The sequence below is a fragment of the Lissotriton helveticus genome, chromosome 8, assembly GCF_964261635.1.
Source record: "Lissotriton helveticus chromosome 8, aLisHel1.1, whole genome shotgun sequence".
NCBI classification, from domain to species: Eukaryota; Metazoa; Chordata; class Amphibia; order Caudata; family Salamandridae; genus Lissotriton; species Lissotriton helveticus.
The window spans coordinates 598,816,940-598,830,717 of record NC_136069.1 but is presented as its reverse complement, the minus strand read 5'-3'; the positions used below and the strand labels follow the sequence as shown (position 1 = coordinate 598,830,717).

Below are 13,778 nucleotides of genomic sequence, written 5' to 3'. Positions count from 1 at the left end.
ACGGTCTGCAGAAAAGCATATCCCCCCTCCCTTCTACTCCCTCTTCTCAGGTTCTTCTCTTTATTCTTTCCCTTGCCCAGCAGGGCTCTGTGCACCTTAAAGGGTTCTCTTTCTGATATCGCAGCCTTTCTGCGGTTGCCTGATCAGCCATCCCGCTTCAAATCCCCTATTGTATATAAGTTCTTGAAAGGTTTGCAATATATGTTGCCTGGACATCTGCCAAGCAGCAATGTAGGCGTCTTTGCACACATTCACAAAACGCTTCTGCTTGGACTGTTTGGTCCTCTGGACTTTTTAGAATGAAATTGTTTTTCAGACCCACTTCCAGATATCTATTCTAAGGTAGGGAAGCTGCGGGTTGAAGTCTCAGTCAGAGGAACACGTTACTTACCTTCAGTAACGCCTTAGCTGGTAGAAACTTAAGCCACAGATTCCTTACTGACCCACCCCATCGTTGTGGGGGGTAGGAGGTCAAAAAATAGGTGATAGTAGAGGTAGGATAATCTCACCCAGCCTGATGTTTGGCTTTCTCTGGTACAGACAGGCCATTCAACAAGTCTTGATGCTTGGTTGAGAGGATACACTTGTTGAGGGGTTAAAAAAATAGACGGCTGATTCAGGTCTCCCATCAGGTAGAGCTTTCGTCAGCTCTTTCTTGAAATAAATATTTTTCCAACACCTTCGCTTGTACTACAATGTTTTTTATGTCACTTAAGTGGAGTGCCACATGGCTTCTCCTTTCGACTAGAGGGTATCTAGTGCCATACTATATAGTTCTATGAAGCAGTCAACTGCAAAGTTTATTAGAATGTTTGCCTCCTTCTCAGTGAAGACTACCTTCTCCTTGAGTAGGATGGTATGCATCTTGAAGGCTGTTGGGAGACTCTGGCTCCAAGATATCCTGGAAAAGAGGGTAAAGCCCAAAGAGCGGATGTATTCCAAGTTGAAATTATTGGCAGGTGTGTAAGATTGTGCTGAGGATTTAGCGAAGTCCCTGGTCTGTGATGTTTGTAATTTTGTACATAGAATAGATGGAGAAATTCACATCTAAAGTAAGATAGCAGTGTTACATTTAGTAACATCAAGATTGTATTTTGAGGCATATTTGTCTCTGTCCCCTCATTTATATGGTTCAGAGGGGGTCAGGAGTAGGGCTGGGCGTAGTTTGCGCACACTACGCAGAATTTTGGAAAAAATGTGTGGAAAACGAGGGGTCCCTCGTGCCTGGGCATACTCTCTGATCTCCCCGGCCTGGTTGGGTTGGAAAGCAGGGACTGGCCCCGGGGCCTGGATTTGGGAGTCTCCGTACTACGGCCTGCCAAGAGTCCATCTTCCCGAGACAAGTGTCCCTGGTGCAGAGCCCCGGAGACCTGCAAGGCTCCCGGGCAGTCCTCCCACAGACCCTAGGAGCGCTTGCGGGCCTCCCCATGCCTGAGGCCCAGCGTGGGGTTTGGGAGCCCCCCTGAGCCCTGGACCCCAGAGCCCTGCAGCCCCGGAGCCCTGCAGCCCACTGGGTCCCCTCCGTCACTCTGTGCGCGCGGGTTCCAAGACAGAGGGATAGCCTTCCTCTGGATTACTAGGGGCAGGGTATGCCCGGACACTCCTCCCACGCTGGCGGTTCTCTGCCGGGGACCAGATGGGCTATGCCTGGGCAAAATCTCCCAAGGCGTCTGGGGTTCCCTCCTCCAGGCCAACGGCATGGCAGAGTGCCCGGGACGGGCTCCAAGGGTCCAGGGTAGTCCTCTCCATGGCGTCCGGGTACTCCCTCCTCCAGGCCTATGGCATGGCAGAGTGCCAAGGGACGGGCTCCATGGGTCCCGGGTAGTCCTCCCCTGTGCGTCCGGGCCCGAGAGCTACAGTGGTCTTCCCCGTGTCTGAGGCCCAGCCGGGGTCCCTGAGCCCCCGAGCTCTGCCCTGCGTGGACAGGCAGGAGCCCTACCGCGAAGGCTTGGGGTGGGCAGCTGGGAGTCCTTTCGATCCCGGCCATCTGGTCGCACCTTTCCCCTCGGCCATCTGGTCGCACGCAATGCTTTCCAATGGGGTGACCAGATGGCCGGGCTTCCCTGGAAGTTCAGATGAGGTGCCATTCGCCTCCCCGATCCCAGCGAGGGCTCCAGGAGGTCGGGCGCCTCCGTGCCCTAGGTCCCCTCAGTCACACTGGGTCCCCTCCGTCACACTGTGCGCACGGGTTACAAGAAAGAGGGCTTGCCTTCCTCCGGATTACTAGGAGCAGGGTATGCCCGGACACTCCTCCCGGACTGGTGGTTCTCTGCCTGGGGACCAAGGGCCATATGTATCAAGCAAAACTGCATTCGCAAACGCCAAAATTCGCAGAATTTCGGTGTTTGCGAATGCAATTTTGCCAAATGGTATGTATTAAGGCAAAATAAGGAATCCCAAAATTTGCGATGCCTTATTTTGCGATTGCTTTTAAGGAATCACAAATTTTGCGATTCCTTAAATGCAATGTAAGAAGCACCAAAAAAGGGCAATTTGGCCTTAAGGAATCGCAAATTACCAACATCTTCAAGTTGGTGGTAATTTGTGATTTCTCTCACAAATGCACTTTTTGGCATATGTAAAGGTGCCATGTGGTGCACATACATGTCCCTTAGGGCATGTATGTGCGCCAATTGCGCACACATGTAAATTTCAGGGGTGCATCAGGGTGTCCTTATGACACCCTTGCACCCTTGAAATTATTCTCAATTTGCGATTCTCAAATTGCGAATAACTTCCCATTCATTCCTATGGGCCTCCTGGCCCATAGAAATGAATGGGAAAGTATTCCTTAATTGCAATTCGCAATTTGCTAATATTAAGAAATCGCAAAAAAATTGCGATTTTTTTACATACATCCCTATTTGCAATTCTCAAATAGCGATTTCTAAAAAATCGCTATTTGAGAATCGCAAATCAGGATGTTGATACATATGGCCCCAGATGGGCTATGCCTGGGCAATACCTCCCTCGGCATTTGGGGCTCCCTCCTCGAGGCTGACGGCATGTCAAAGTGCCTAGGACGGGCTCCCTGGGTCCCGGGTAGTCCTCCCCTGGGCGTCCGGGGCTCCCTCCCCAGGCCAACGGCATGGCCGAGTGCCCAGGACAGGCTCCATGGGTCCCGGGCAGTCCTCCCCCGGGCGTGCGGGGCTCCCTCCTCTAGGCCAACAGCATGGCCAAGTGCCTGGGACGGGTTCTATGGGTCCTGGGCAGTCCCCCCCACCGGGCGTCTGGGGCTCCCTCCTCCAGGCCAATGGCAGGGCCGAGTGCCCAGGACGGGCTCCATGGGTCCCCGGCAGCCCCGTCTGGGGCTCCCTCCTCCAGGCCAACAGCATGGCCGAGTGCCCGGGACGGGCTCCATGGGTCCCGGGCAGTCGTCATCTGGGCGTCCGGGCCCGGGAGCTCTGGCAGCCCCACCTGCACCTGAGGTCCAGCAGCCGGGGTCTCGCCCTGCTTGGGCAGGCGGGAGCCCAACCGCAAAGGCCTCGGGGCGGGCAGATGGGAGTCCTTTCGATCCCGGCCATATGGTCGCACCTCTCCCCTCAGCCATCTGGTCGCACCCAATGCTTTCCTATGGGGCGACCAGGTGGCCGGGCTTCCCTTGAAGTCCCGATGAGGTGCCATTCGCCTCCCGGATCCCAGCCAGGGCTCCAGGAGGTCGGGCGCCTTGGGTCCCCTGAGCCTTGCGGTGCGCACAGGTTCCCAGAAAGAGGGGTAGTCTTCTTCCGGATTACTAGGGACAAGGTATTCTGGGACCCCTCTCTGCCTAGCAGTACTCAGCCGGCAGCTGGACGGGCCAGGATGCCGCCCCAGCCCCGTCCCTGGGCCTGCCGCGTGGCAGGATGCCCCCGATGGGGTCTGGTGGGCCAGGGGAGACTCCCCCCGATGAGCTGGGTCCAGGGGCCCTGGGGGAGGGCGGCCTCCCCACCCTGGGCTCAGTCCTGGGTCCTGCCGCGTGGCCGGGACGGGTCCGGAGGGCCTGGGGAGGCGTCCCATGCGCCTCTGGGCCTGGGAGCCCGGATCGGGTGCTCGGGCCCTGGACCCTGTCCCCCGGCCTGCTGCACTGCCAAAGGCCCGGGACGGGGTTCCGTGGAGCCCGGGAAGCCTCCCCTTGGCTTGGCTGGGTTCAGGAGCTCCATCCGGGTCCACTAAGGGCCCCGGGGAGGGTGGCCTCCCCACCCTGGGCCCCGTCCTCGGTCCTGCCGCATGGCAGGATCCCCGGGAAGGTGTCTGGCAGGCCTGGGGAGGCTTCCCCTGTGCCTCTGGGCCTGGGAGTCCCGGCTGGGTCCAGGGGCCCAGCCGGGCCCCGGGTCAGAGGCTCCGGCCCTGGGCTCAGTCTCCCCGGGCTGCTGCTCCACCAAGGGCCCAGGACAGGGGTCCGCAGGCCCCGGGTCAGAGGGCCTGTCGGGTCCCCCTTGCAGCCTCCATGGCAGGGGCCCAGCTGGGGCCCTGGGCCTCCTGTCCGCCATGCCCCAGCGCCCACTCACTCCCTCGTTGGGGCACAGGGTGACCAGACGGCTACCTTTTCGTGCCCGGCCATCTGGTCGCCCAGACCCCCTCTGCAATCTGGTCGCCCAGACCCCCTTGGCCATCTAGTCGCCCAGATCCCCTCGGCCATCTGGTCACCCGGAATGCTTTCCTATGGGGCGACCCAATGGCCGAACTTCCCTAGAAGTCCTGATGAGGTGCCATTTGCCTCCCGGATCCCAGCGAGGGCTCCAGAAGGTCAGGTACTTTCGCACCTTGGGTCCCCTCTGTCACCTCGTGTGCACGGATTACAAGAAAGGGGGGTAATTTTCCTACGGATTACTAGGGAGAGGGTCAGTCAGTGAGGACAGTGTTCAGTATGGCTGTACTCTGGAGCGAAAGAATGTTGTATTGTTGGAAGCAAAACCGAATTGACGCTGATGGGGCGCATAATAACTCAGAATGAGGCACCGCGAGGTGGTACAGATAGCCAAATGCCTTGTCATCTAATTAGTGACGCGCATGAATGGATGAACGAGATTCCCACTGTCCCTACCTACTATCTAGCGAAACCACAGCCAAGGGAAGGGACTTGACAGAATCAGCGGGGAAAGAATATCCCGTTGAGCTTGACTCTAGTCTGGCACTGCGAAGAGACATGAGAGGTGTAGGATAAGTGGGAGGCCCTTGTGCCGCTGGTGAAATACCACTAATCTGATCGTTTTTTCACTTACCCGGTGAGGCGGGGGGGCGAGCCCCATGGGGCTCTCGCTTCTGGCTCCAAGGGCCCGGCGCCCGCCGGGTGTGACCCGCTCCGGGGACAGTGGCAGGTGGGGAGTTTAACTGGGGCAGTACACCTGTCAAATGATAACGCTGGTGTCCTAAGGCGAGACCAGGGAGGACAGAAACCTCCCGCGGAGCAGAAGGGCAAAAGCTCGCTTGATCTCAATTTTCAGTATGAATACAGACCATGAAATCGGGGCCTCGCGATCCTTCTGACATTTTGGGTTTCGAGCGCGAGGTGTCAGAAAAGTTACCACAGGGATAACTGGCTTGTGGTGGCCAAGCGTTCATAGCCACGTCACTTTTTGATCCTTCGATGTTGGCTCTTCCTATCATTGTGAAGCAGAATTCACCAAGCGTTGGATTGTTCACCCACTACTAGGGAACGTGAGCTGGGTTTAGACTGTCGTGAGACAGGTTAGTTTTACCCTACTGATGATGTGCTGTTGCAATAGTAATCCTGCTCAGTACGAGAGGAACCGCAGGTTCAGACATTTGGTGTATGTGCTTGGCTGAGGAGCCAATAGGGCTAAGCTACCGTCTATGAGATTATGACTGAACGCCTCTAAGTCAGAATCCCCCCTAAACCGTAACGATACTGCAGTGCCGTGGAGCCTCGGTTGGCCTGGGATAGCCGGCCTCTCTCGGGGGCTGCTTGCTTGGGGACCGGAATGCGGACGGAAGGGGGCCGCCTCCATCGCCCTTAGTGCACCGCATGTTCGTGGGGCACCCAGTGCTAAATCATTCGTAGATGACCTGATTCTGGGTCAGGGTTTCGTAAGTAGCAGAGCAGCTACCTCACTGCGATCTATTGAAAGTCATCCACTGAGCCAAGCTTTTGTCTCTCCGTGCGTGGATGCCCCAGATGCCTCCCTACACCACACCCACAGGTGTGTCCCTCTGCTGCTAGGCCAGCAGGAGGGATGCGGAGGGGGTAACGCGGGTCCGTGGGAGGCCGCCTCCACCACGTGCCCTTCGGCACGGGGGCTTCCCCCTCCTGTCCCTGCCCCACCGAGGTGCAGGGGCCACCATCCCTCGCGGGTAGGCAGGGTGACCAGATGGCAAGTCAGGCAGGAAGGTGAGCAGCATTCACCCGGCGAAGGAACCTCCAGAGCGGCTGCCTCGGTGCGCCCGGCCACCCTCGCTGGACTGCAAGGGCGACTGGGTACGGCACCTTCCCAGGCCATCTGGGCACTGGGTCATCCCGGCCCATCTGGTCGCCTGGCTGCGCGACCAGATGGCCCGCGTGGCAGGGTGACCAGATGGCCTTGCGTGCTGGCGGCCGGGCTAACTCCAATTTTTGTCCTTCCCCAAAATTCTATAGTCTAGGAAAATGGGCTCCCCCAGCAGGCCGTCGGGGAGAGGACGTGGCCTGGGCTTAACCCTCCTTGGTTCCGGATGAGGGTCTGGGTGCTGGGGTCTGGGGTCCACAGGGGCCCTCGGAAGCTCTCCCCGGCCTGGCTAGGGTTCGGAAGCTGGGACCGGCCTGGGGCGCTAGGGTTCGGAAGTTGGGACCGGAGCGGGGCTTGAGCTATGTCCGGCAGGCCCTGGGGTGTGTGATCCCCCATCCTGCAAGCCATCAGAGGGTCCGGGTGCTGGGGACGGGAGTCCACCACGGCTCTCCCCGGCTTGGCTAGGGTTCAGAAGCTGGGACCGACCCAGGGCTTGAGCTCCGTCCAGCAGGCTTCGAGGTGCGTGAGCCCCCGTTCTGCAAGCCATCTGAGGGTCCGGGCACTGGGGACGGGGGTCCACTGTGTCCTGGAAAGGCTCTCCCAGGCCTGGCTAGGCTTCGAAAGCTGGGACCGGCCCGGGGCGTGAGCTCCGTCCGGCAGGCCCCGAAGTGCATGAGTTCCCCCGTCCTGCAAGCCATCCAAGGGTCCGGGCGCTGGTGACGGGATCTGCCGGGCCCCGGGGAGTCTCTCCCCGGTCTGGCTAGGGTTTGGAAGCTGGGACCGGGCCCATGGCTCGTGCTGCATCCGGCAGGCCCTGGGGTGCAGGAGCCCCCTGTCCTGCAGGCCAGCCGAGGGTCCGGGCGCTGGGGACGGGGGTCCACTGGGGCCCGGGGAGGCTCTCCCTGGCCTGGCTACAATGTATCATTATTACGCTTTTCAATCCCCCCGGCACAGCCTCTATCAGCCTGACGTCATTGCTGGGGACGTCATATCCTGCTGTTGGAGCACGGCCCACGCGGGGAGTTTGTTTTGCAAGCCTTAGGGCAGCTGGCTATATTGAGGCAGTGCTTCGGAGACACGCTGCAAATAATCATGGGGCAGGCAGCTGCGCTACGGAACCTCTGCCTCCGGGAGCCTCAGAGCAGTTGCAGGTGAATGGCTGCTCTCTGCCCTTGGAAGAGGCATGGGTGCCCCAGTACGGTGGCAGTGGCATTTTGTGCTGTCTGGTACAAGAGGCGGCATAAAATAGTCAGGCTTATATACTTACCAATAACCCTGACAAGTGCTGCAGTTACCCAACGGCCCTGCGTGTTGGCACGGTCACTTAGCGATATGGAAATTGTCCCCTTTGCCTGCCCTATTACTTCTTTCCACCATTCCCCCGTCCAGTGGCGTAGCAGGGGTGCCCTGGGGCCCTGGTACGAGAGTGGAAGATGTTCCCGTATCTGTTTGCCGGGTGGATAGTAAAATACATCTAAAAATGGAATTCCGGGCCTCTAAGACCAGTAAACCTGCTGCAGTACTTACAGCTATGCTCCTGTTTCCCAAGTATGTCCAGCCCCTTCCTTTCACCCTGCCTTCTTCACCTCTTAGCAGATAGTACCAGAGGTGCACCCCACTCTCTATTCAACACTGGCTCGCTCTCAGCTCACATCTAGTCCAGAGTCCATGACTCCTATATGTCTGGAGCTGTCCGAGGCTCTTTGCACGGAGGTGTGTAAACCTCGCCCCTCCCCCTTTAAGGCCTTTGTGCAAGAGCACCTCTGAAGTAAATCTTGTCTAATTAGACTCAGCTGCGAGCTATTGAAGATAAAATGGGCCCAAATCATGGCACGACATATGTTAAAATCATTAACCCGCGCTGTCATTAATTCCAGGTTGGTACCATTTTGAAACGGAATCGTGTGCTACACATTTTTTAATGCGTGGTGGGTACCCTTTGTGCATTGTTAAACAATTTTGATCACGCAATACTATGCTATATGAGAACAAATTTAGCCCTGTTTTTAGTATATACTTTTTGTCTCCTACTGGAACTGAAATATGCAAACATTAAAATGCTCCTTAATAACAAGACTGCAAGTCACAGAATGCAAAACAAAAATCTGGACTGGATGTGTTACTCACCTATGAAAACAGAGCTTTGCCGGTGATATTAATTTTGTATTCATTCATTTGTGGTCCATTCATGAACATTTTATGCATGTATTGGCATTTATACAGTAGAGACTGGATAGGAGCCCATTTTAAAGTGTGACACGTGCAACAGCATGTTGGAGATTGGTGGCAGTGGTACATTCATAGCTATGCTGAAACAAGCATTGGCAAAGATAATAGGCCTGGCATGACAAGCTGATATGATAGCTAGTTTTTTTTTTTTTTATCGCAATTCTTTGCCAGAAATATAAAGAGACATGGTGCCTAAATATGATGTATATTTTTAATAGAACATTATTGCTGCTTCATAGCAGGCAGATGGAATTAAACAGGTATATAAACCCTCCTAATTTTAATACAGGAAAATATAATTTTTACTGGGACAAAGAGAAATGTACTATTGACTTTGAATTACTGCAACATGGAAGCACATAATGGTGGCTGAAAATTCCAAAAGGCAAAGAATAGAAACAAAAAGCATTTGCAACGTAACATATTGGCCAATCTGCCCTGACTCTGGGTGCATATTTCAGGTAAATGTGCACCTGATCAGGAAAAAGAAACACTCACAATGCAAGAGAACCGGTGCCTCTCCTCATCCTGCTTCATCACCCTCCGCATGCTTCGCAAGATCTACAGACGGATACCCATCAGAACCACAAAGACGGTCACCCAGGCCCTCGTCACCAGCAGGCTGGACTACGGCAACGCCCTCCACGCAGGAACTACGGCCAAACACCAGAAGAGACTTCAAAGGATACAGAATGCCTCCGCACGCCTCATCCTCGACATCCCCCGCCACAGCCAAATCACTGCCCACCTGATGGACCTGCACTGGCTCCCCAACAAGAGGATCACCTTCAAGCTCCTCACCCATGCTCTCAAAGCACTGCATGATGCCGGACCAGCATACCTCAACACACTACTCACCTTCTACACACCGAACCGCCAGTTTCGCTCCTCTGACCTCGCCCTTGCCACCGTTCCACACATCCACCAAATGATCACCGGCTGCAGATCCTTCTTCCACCTCGCCACCAAGACATAGAACACCCTCCCCATCCACCTGCGACAGACCCAGGACTTGCTGACCTTCAGGAGACTTCTCAAGACCGGTTTGTTCGAACAGTAGCAGCTCCTCACCACACCCCTCAGCACCTTGAGACCTCACGGGTGAGTAGTGCACTCTACAAATGATTGATTGATTGAAGTGGGCACCCATGCTGGTGGGTGGAAACAAAATGTGAATGGCGAATGAACACACCGATGGAGAAAGAGGGCTGGCACCTGTTGCATCAGGTGCCTTCTATGGCACGTGGGCACCTGCAGCTGCCCTCTTACACTGTGTAGAGCCCCTTCACCCAACATAACCCTTCAGCGGTATTACATATGCACCATAGGAGCATACAAACTGGATAACCTTGTAAAACAACACGTTTGGTGCGAGCTGAGTGAAACAATCAAAAGATAACGCAGTTACTCTGTAACGTTCTCACTGGGATTAAGAGCGCAGATAGAGCGGTTTAAACATAAGAAACGATGATAAACGTCTGACTTAGCTGATGAGGATCCTGTATGTTCGCTGTATACCCTGCACAGCCAGACACCTGTAATCACTCACTATGATCATGTCTGCTGAGAGGATCGTGTAAGCAAACCTCTGTGCACTTATTTTGATGTGCACTCACACACAAGACACTCTTTGTGTTTAAGGAGCGAGATTTATTTTAATTTTTTTAAGATCTGTTTGTAAGAGGGTGACATTTTATATGCCATGCACATTCTGTCAGGTGGGGGGCACATCTCATTTGTACGGCCATAAAGAACCTGTAAAAAAAGCCCCACGCACACTTCTCGGGCCCTCCGCGACTCCCATGTGAGATGCAGATTAGTCATAACTAATTGGTGGACGGAGGTAGGTGGGGGGCCGGGCTGCTGGGAGGGCCCCCTCAAGTTTTGTTACGCCACTGAGGCTGAACTCACATTTCTTAGTGCAGCCTTCAGGCCCTCAAAGGCTTTTTGAAGTTCCGAACTGCAGATAATGTTGCTGGGCATTTTTTCTTTTGTAAGGGCTGTTAAGGGTGCAAGCATGATCTCATATTTCCCTATCACAAAGTCCCTTTATTACCCACAGAATCTAAAAAGTCTATCACATGCACTTGAAATGGGACTGCATTTTGCAATCCATTGGGTTAGCCTTCCCTTTTCTGGCTGGATGCCCACTGTAGACAACAGAGGACTGCTCCACCTAGCACTTGGTTGCCATTATAGTCAGTTTCATTCTGTGTATCCTGACCTGTTCTAGCAGCTTCAAAGGCTCAACCCACTAGTTCCTATATACCGTAGTATCATCCCGGTTGGCCTGTTAGACCATAGTTCACCAGGTGTTGGGAAAGTGGCAGGAACATACTTCAGCACAAAATCTATCAAGTTAAAGTGGTATAATCCATCTGGTGTAGAGAATGCAGACTTTTCCTCGTCACTAGGTGCTAAAGTGATTTGCCAGGAACCACCGGTGAAATCGAAGATGCTCAGATATCTGGCATCACCCAGCCCATCCACAAGTTAATCAGCTCTGCAAATCGGGTGTGTATGTGTGTTAGTGACTTTGTCAAAGTCCCTGTAGTCCACACAAAGGTGCAAGTCTGTAGAATCGTGCTTGGGCACTAACACCACTGGGCTGCCCTAAGGGCTACGGAATCACACCCAAGTCCAACATCTTGGCCGCACATGACGCATTTCTGAACCTGGTCAGACATCCAATAAGTCTTGTATTTCACTGACGACTATCTCTTGTATCCATGTCATGAGCACAGACAGGTGTAAACCCTCGAGTCAGCAAAAAAGATGTAAGTGTTACTTACCTTGGGTAACGATGTATCTGTTAGAGACTATTCTAGCCGCAGATTCCTTAATGTAGAATTATCCCCAGACGTGAGACTGGACCTGGAAAACTTTTTGCCACAGCATCCCTGGGTGCCGGGGGGACGGCACCACGTGACTCTGCCCTACCGTCATCCGCGATGTCAGTGAGGATACATAAGTCCCACCCCAGCGTTTTCTTCAGAGAACTTTTCCCCGCCACAACGCGGAGCCATCACCAACAAAACTGTGAGGATACTGGAAGTGTGCGAAAAACCCCGCTAAACAGAAGGGAAGAAACAAAAGGTGAGGAACAGCACCATCCAGAATAGAGCCAGGTACTGAGGCACCAAGATCTGGAATGAAAGAACAGGGCACCACTACTGGAAAGCCATCCTGCAAACAAACAACAGCCTCCCCGGAGCAGAGGCATGTGAAAAATACACAGCAGACCAAGAAATCTTCAGCCACCGCCCGGGACAGAAAGGGGCACCAAGGTCAGAATGGAGAGCACTGACTACTCAACCTCAGACAATTCCAACAGGGAGAAGTCTCCCAAAAGCAGAGGTCGAGGCCAGCCAAGGCACCTCAACCCCAAGGACTGCCAAGACAGAAGTGCAAGCAACAAAGGAAAGAAGAAACACGAGCGAACCTCTCAATGAAGACCAGGGTGCAGGGATGCAGAAGTGCCTATAAAAGTCAAGAATGGAGCAACAACAAGGCGAGCATTCCCCAAAGGGGGGGGGGGGGGGGGGGGGAGGCACTTGCAAAAGACAACCACCCGGAGGCAGGCGAGTGCAGAAGACCAAGAGGGCCCTCGCAGAACAGGGAGGATGGACGGGTCGTGAAGGAATCTGAGGCTAGAATCATCTCTACCAGATACATCGTTATCGAAGGTAAGTAACTCCTCGTACATCTGATAGAGACTACTAGCTGCAGATTCCTTAACGTAGAATAGATACCCTAGCCATACCCAAGGGGAAGGAGGGTCTGCAAGAGGACCTCCCCAGCTCAGGCGAACCCAAGGCCCCTGACAGGGAACAATTCGCCGGAACAGGGAAATAACCCAGTCCTCCCCAACAGGGGATGAGCCACAGGGACAGGGAAAAGAGCCCCATCCCCCCTTCAAGCAGACTAGAACCTCGGTGTCACGGAGAACACCGCCCCACAGGGGATGTGTCACAGCGAGAAGCGCCCCCCTTCACCAAACAGGAGAAGGAAGGGCAATATGAAAGGAGGCCATCAGCCAATGAACCAGGGACCTCCACTGGAAGACCCTGGTACAGCAAATACAAAAGGAGACCAGCAGCCAATGTACCAGGGACCTCCATTGGAAGCTCTAGGTACAGGCAATACGAGGGGAGACTAGCAGTCAATGAACCAGGGACCTCCACCGGAAGCCCCCGGCACAGGCAATAGGAAAGAAGGTCAGGAGCCAATGTCCCAGGGACCTCTGCCGGAAGCCCCAGGTAAAGGCAAATTGAAAGGAGGCCAGCAGCCAATGTATCAGGGACCTCCACCGAAAGCCCCCGGTACAGGCAACGCAGGGGAGTACCGAGGAAGAAGAGCAACCCAGACACTCCAAGGAGAAGAGCAGAAACTAGGGCAAGAGCCCTCCACCGGGAACACACCCAGTGAAGAGGGCTGCCAAACTCATCACAGCTTGACATCAACAGGCCAGACAGAACAGCCCCTCAGTAATAAGGCAGGTGGAAGAGAAAAACAGTCCCATAAGGCTCCTGAAAAATCAGAAGCAGGGGCGCCAGGCCTCACTTCAAGGCCGCTGGCCATGGACCAGAAGAATGGCAGGCACAGCTGGACACCGACCAGCGCCACCAAACTAAACGCCAAGACCACAACGTCCAGGCAGGCACAGCTGGGTGCCGGCAAGCAACCAGCCGGAAAAAAACAGGAGGAGAAACAAGAGGACGAACCAAGTCGTCAACACAGGAAAATACCTTGTCTGGGCACCAGACAGAGGACTTAGCCAAACGGCAGACAAGGGGCAAAAACACTGTAGCACAATGCCGCAGCTGCCCAAGAAAATGCACCAGCTGCATACAGCAACAGCAGGCAGGGCAGGGAACCAGCAAGGAGGAAGTCCACACCCTACCGGTGTAAGAAAGGGCTAAACAATAGCTATAAATACCCTACGTAGGGTAGGACACAGCCCAAGAAGTATGGAAACCACTCCTAGGGCTGAAAATCCTGTATCGGAGAACAAAATTAAAAAAACTGCAGCAGAAACCACAGAAGGCTTAGTAAACAGCCAAAAAGAACACTCTGACCCCGAGGGTACAGTATCCCTCACAGAAAGCGTAATGGTCGCCCCAACGC

The 13,778-nt window shown here is 54.5% G+C and overlaps 1 pseudogene; it reads left to right on the top strand.

Annotated features, from left to right (window-relative positions):
• The first annotated feature begins 5,063 nt into the window (after positions 1-5,063).
• On the top strand, positions 5,064-6,090 carry LOC144774351 (28S ribosomal RNA; annotated as a pseudogene).
• The last annotated feature ends 7,688 nt before the right edge of the window (positions 6,091-13,778 follow it).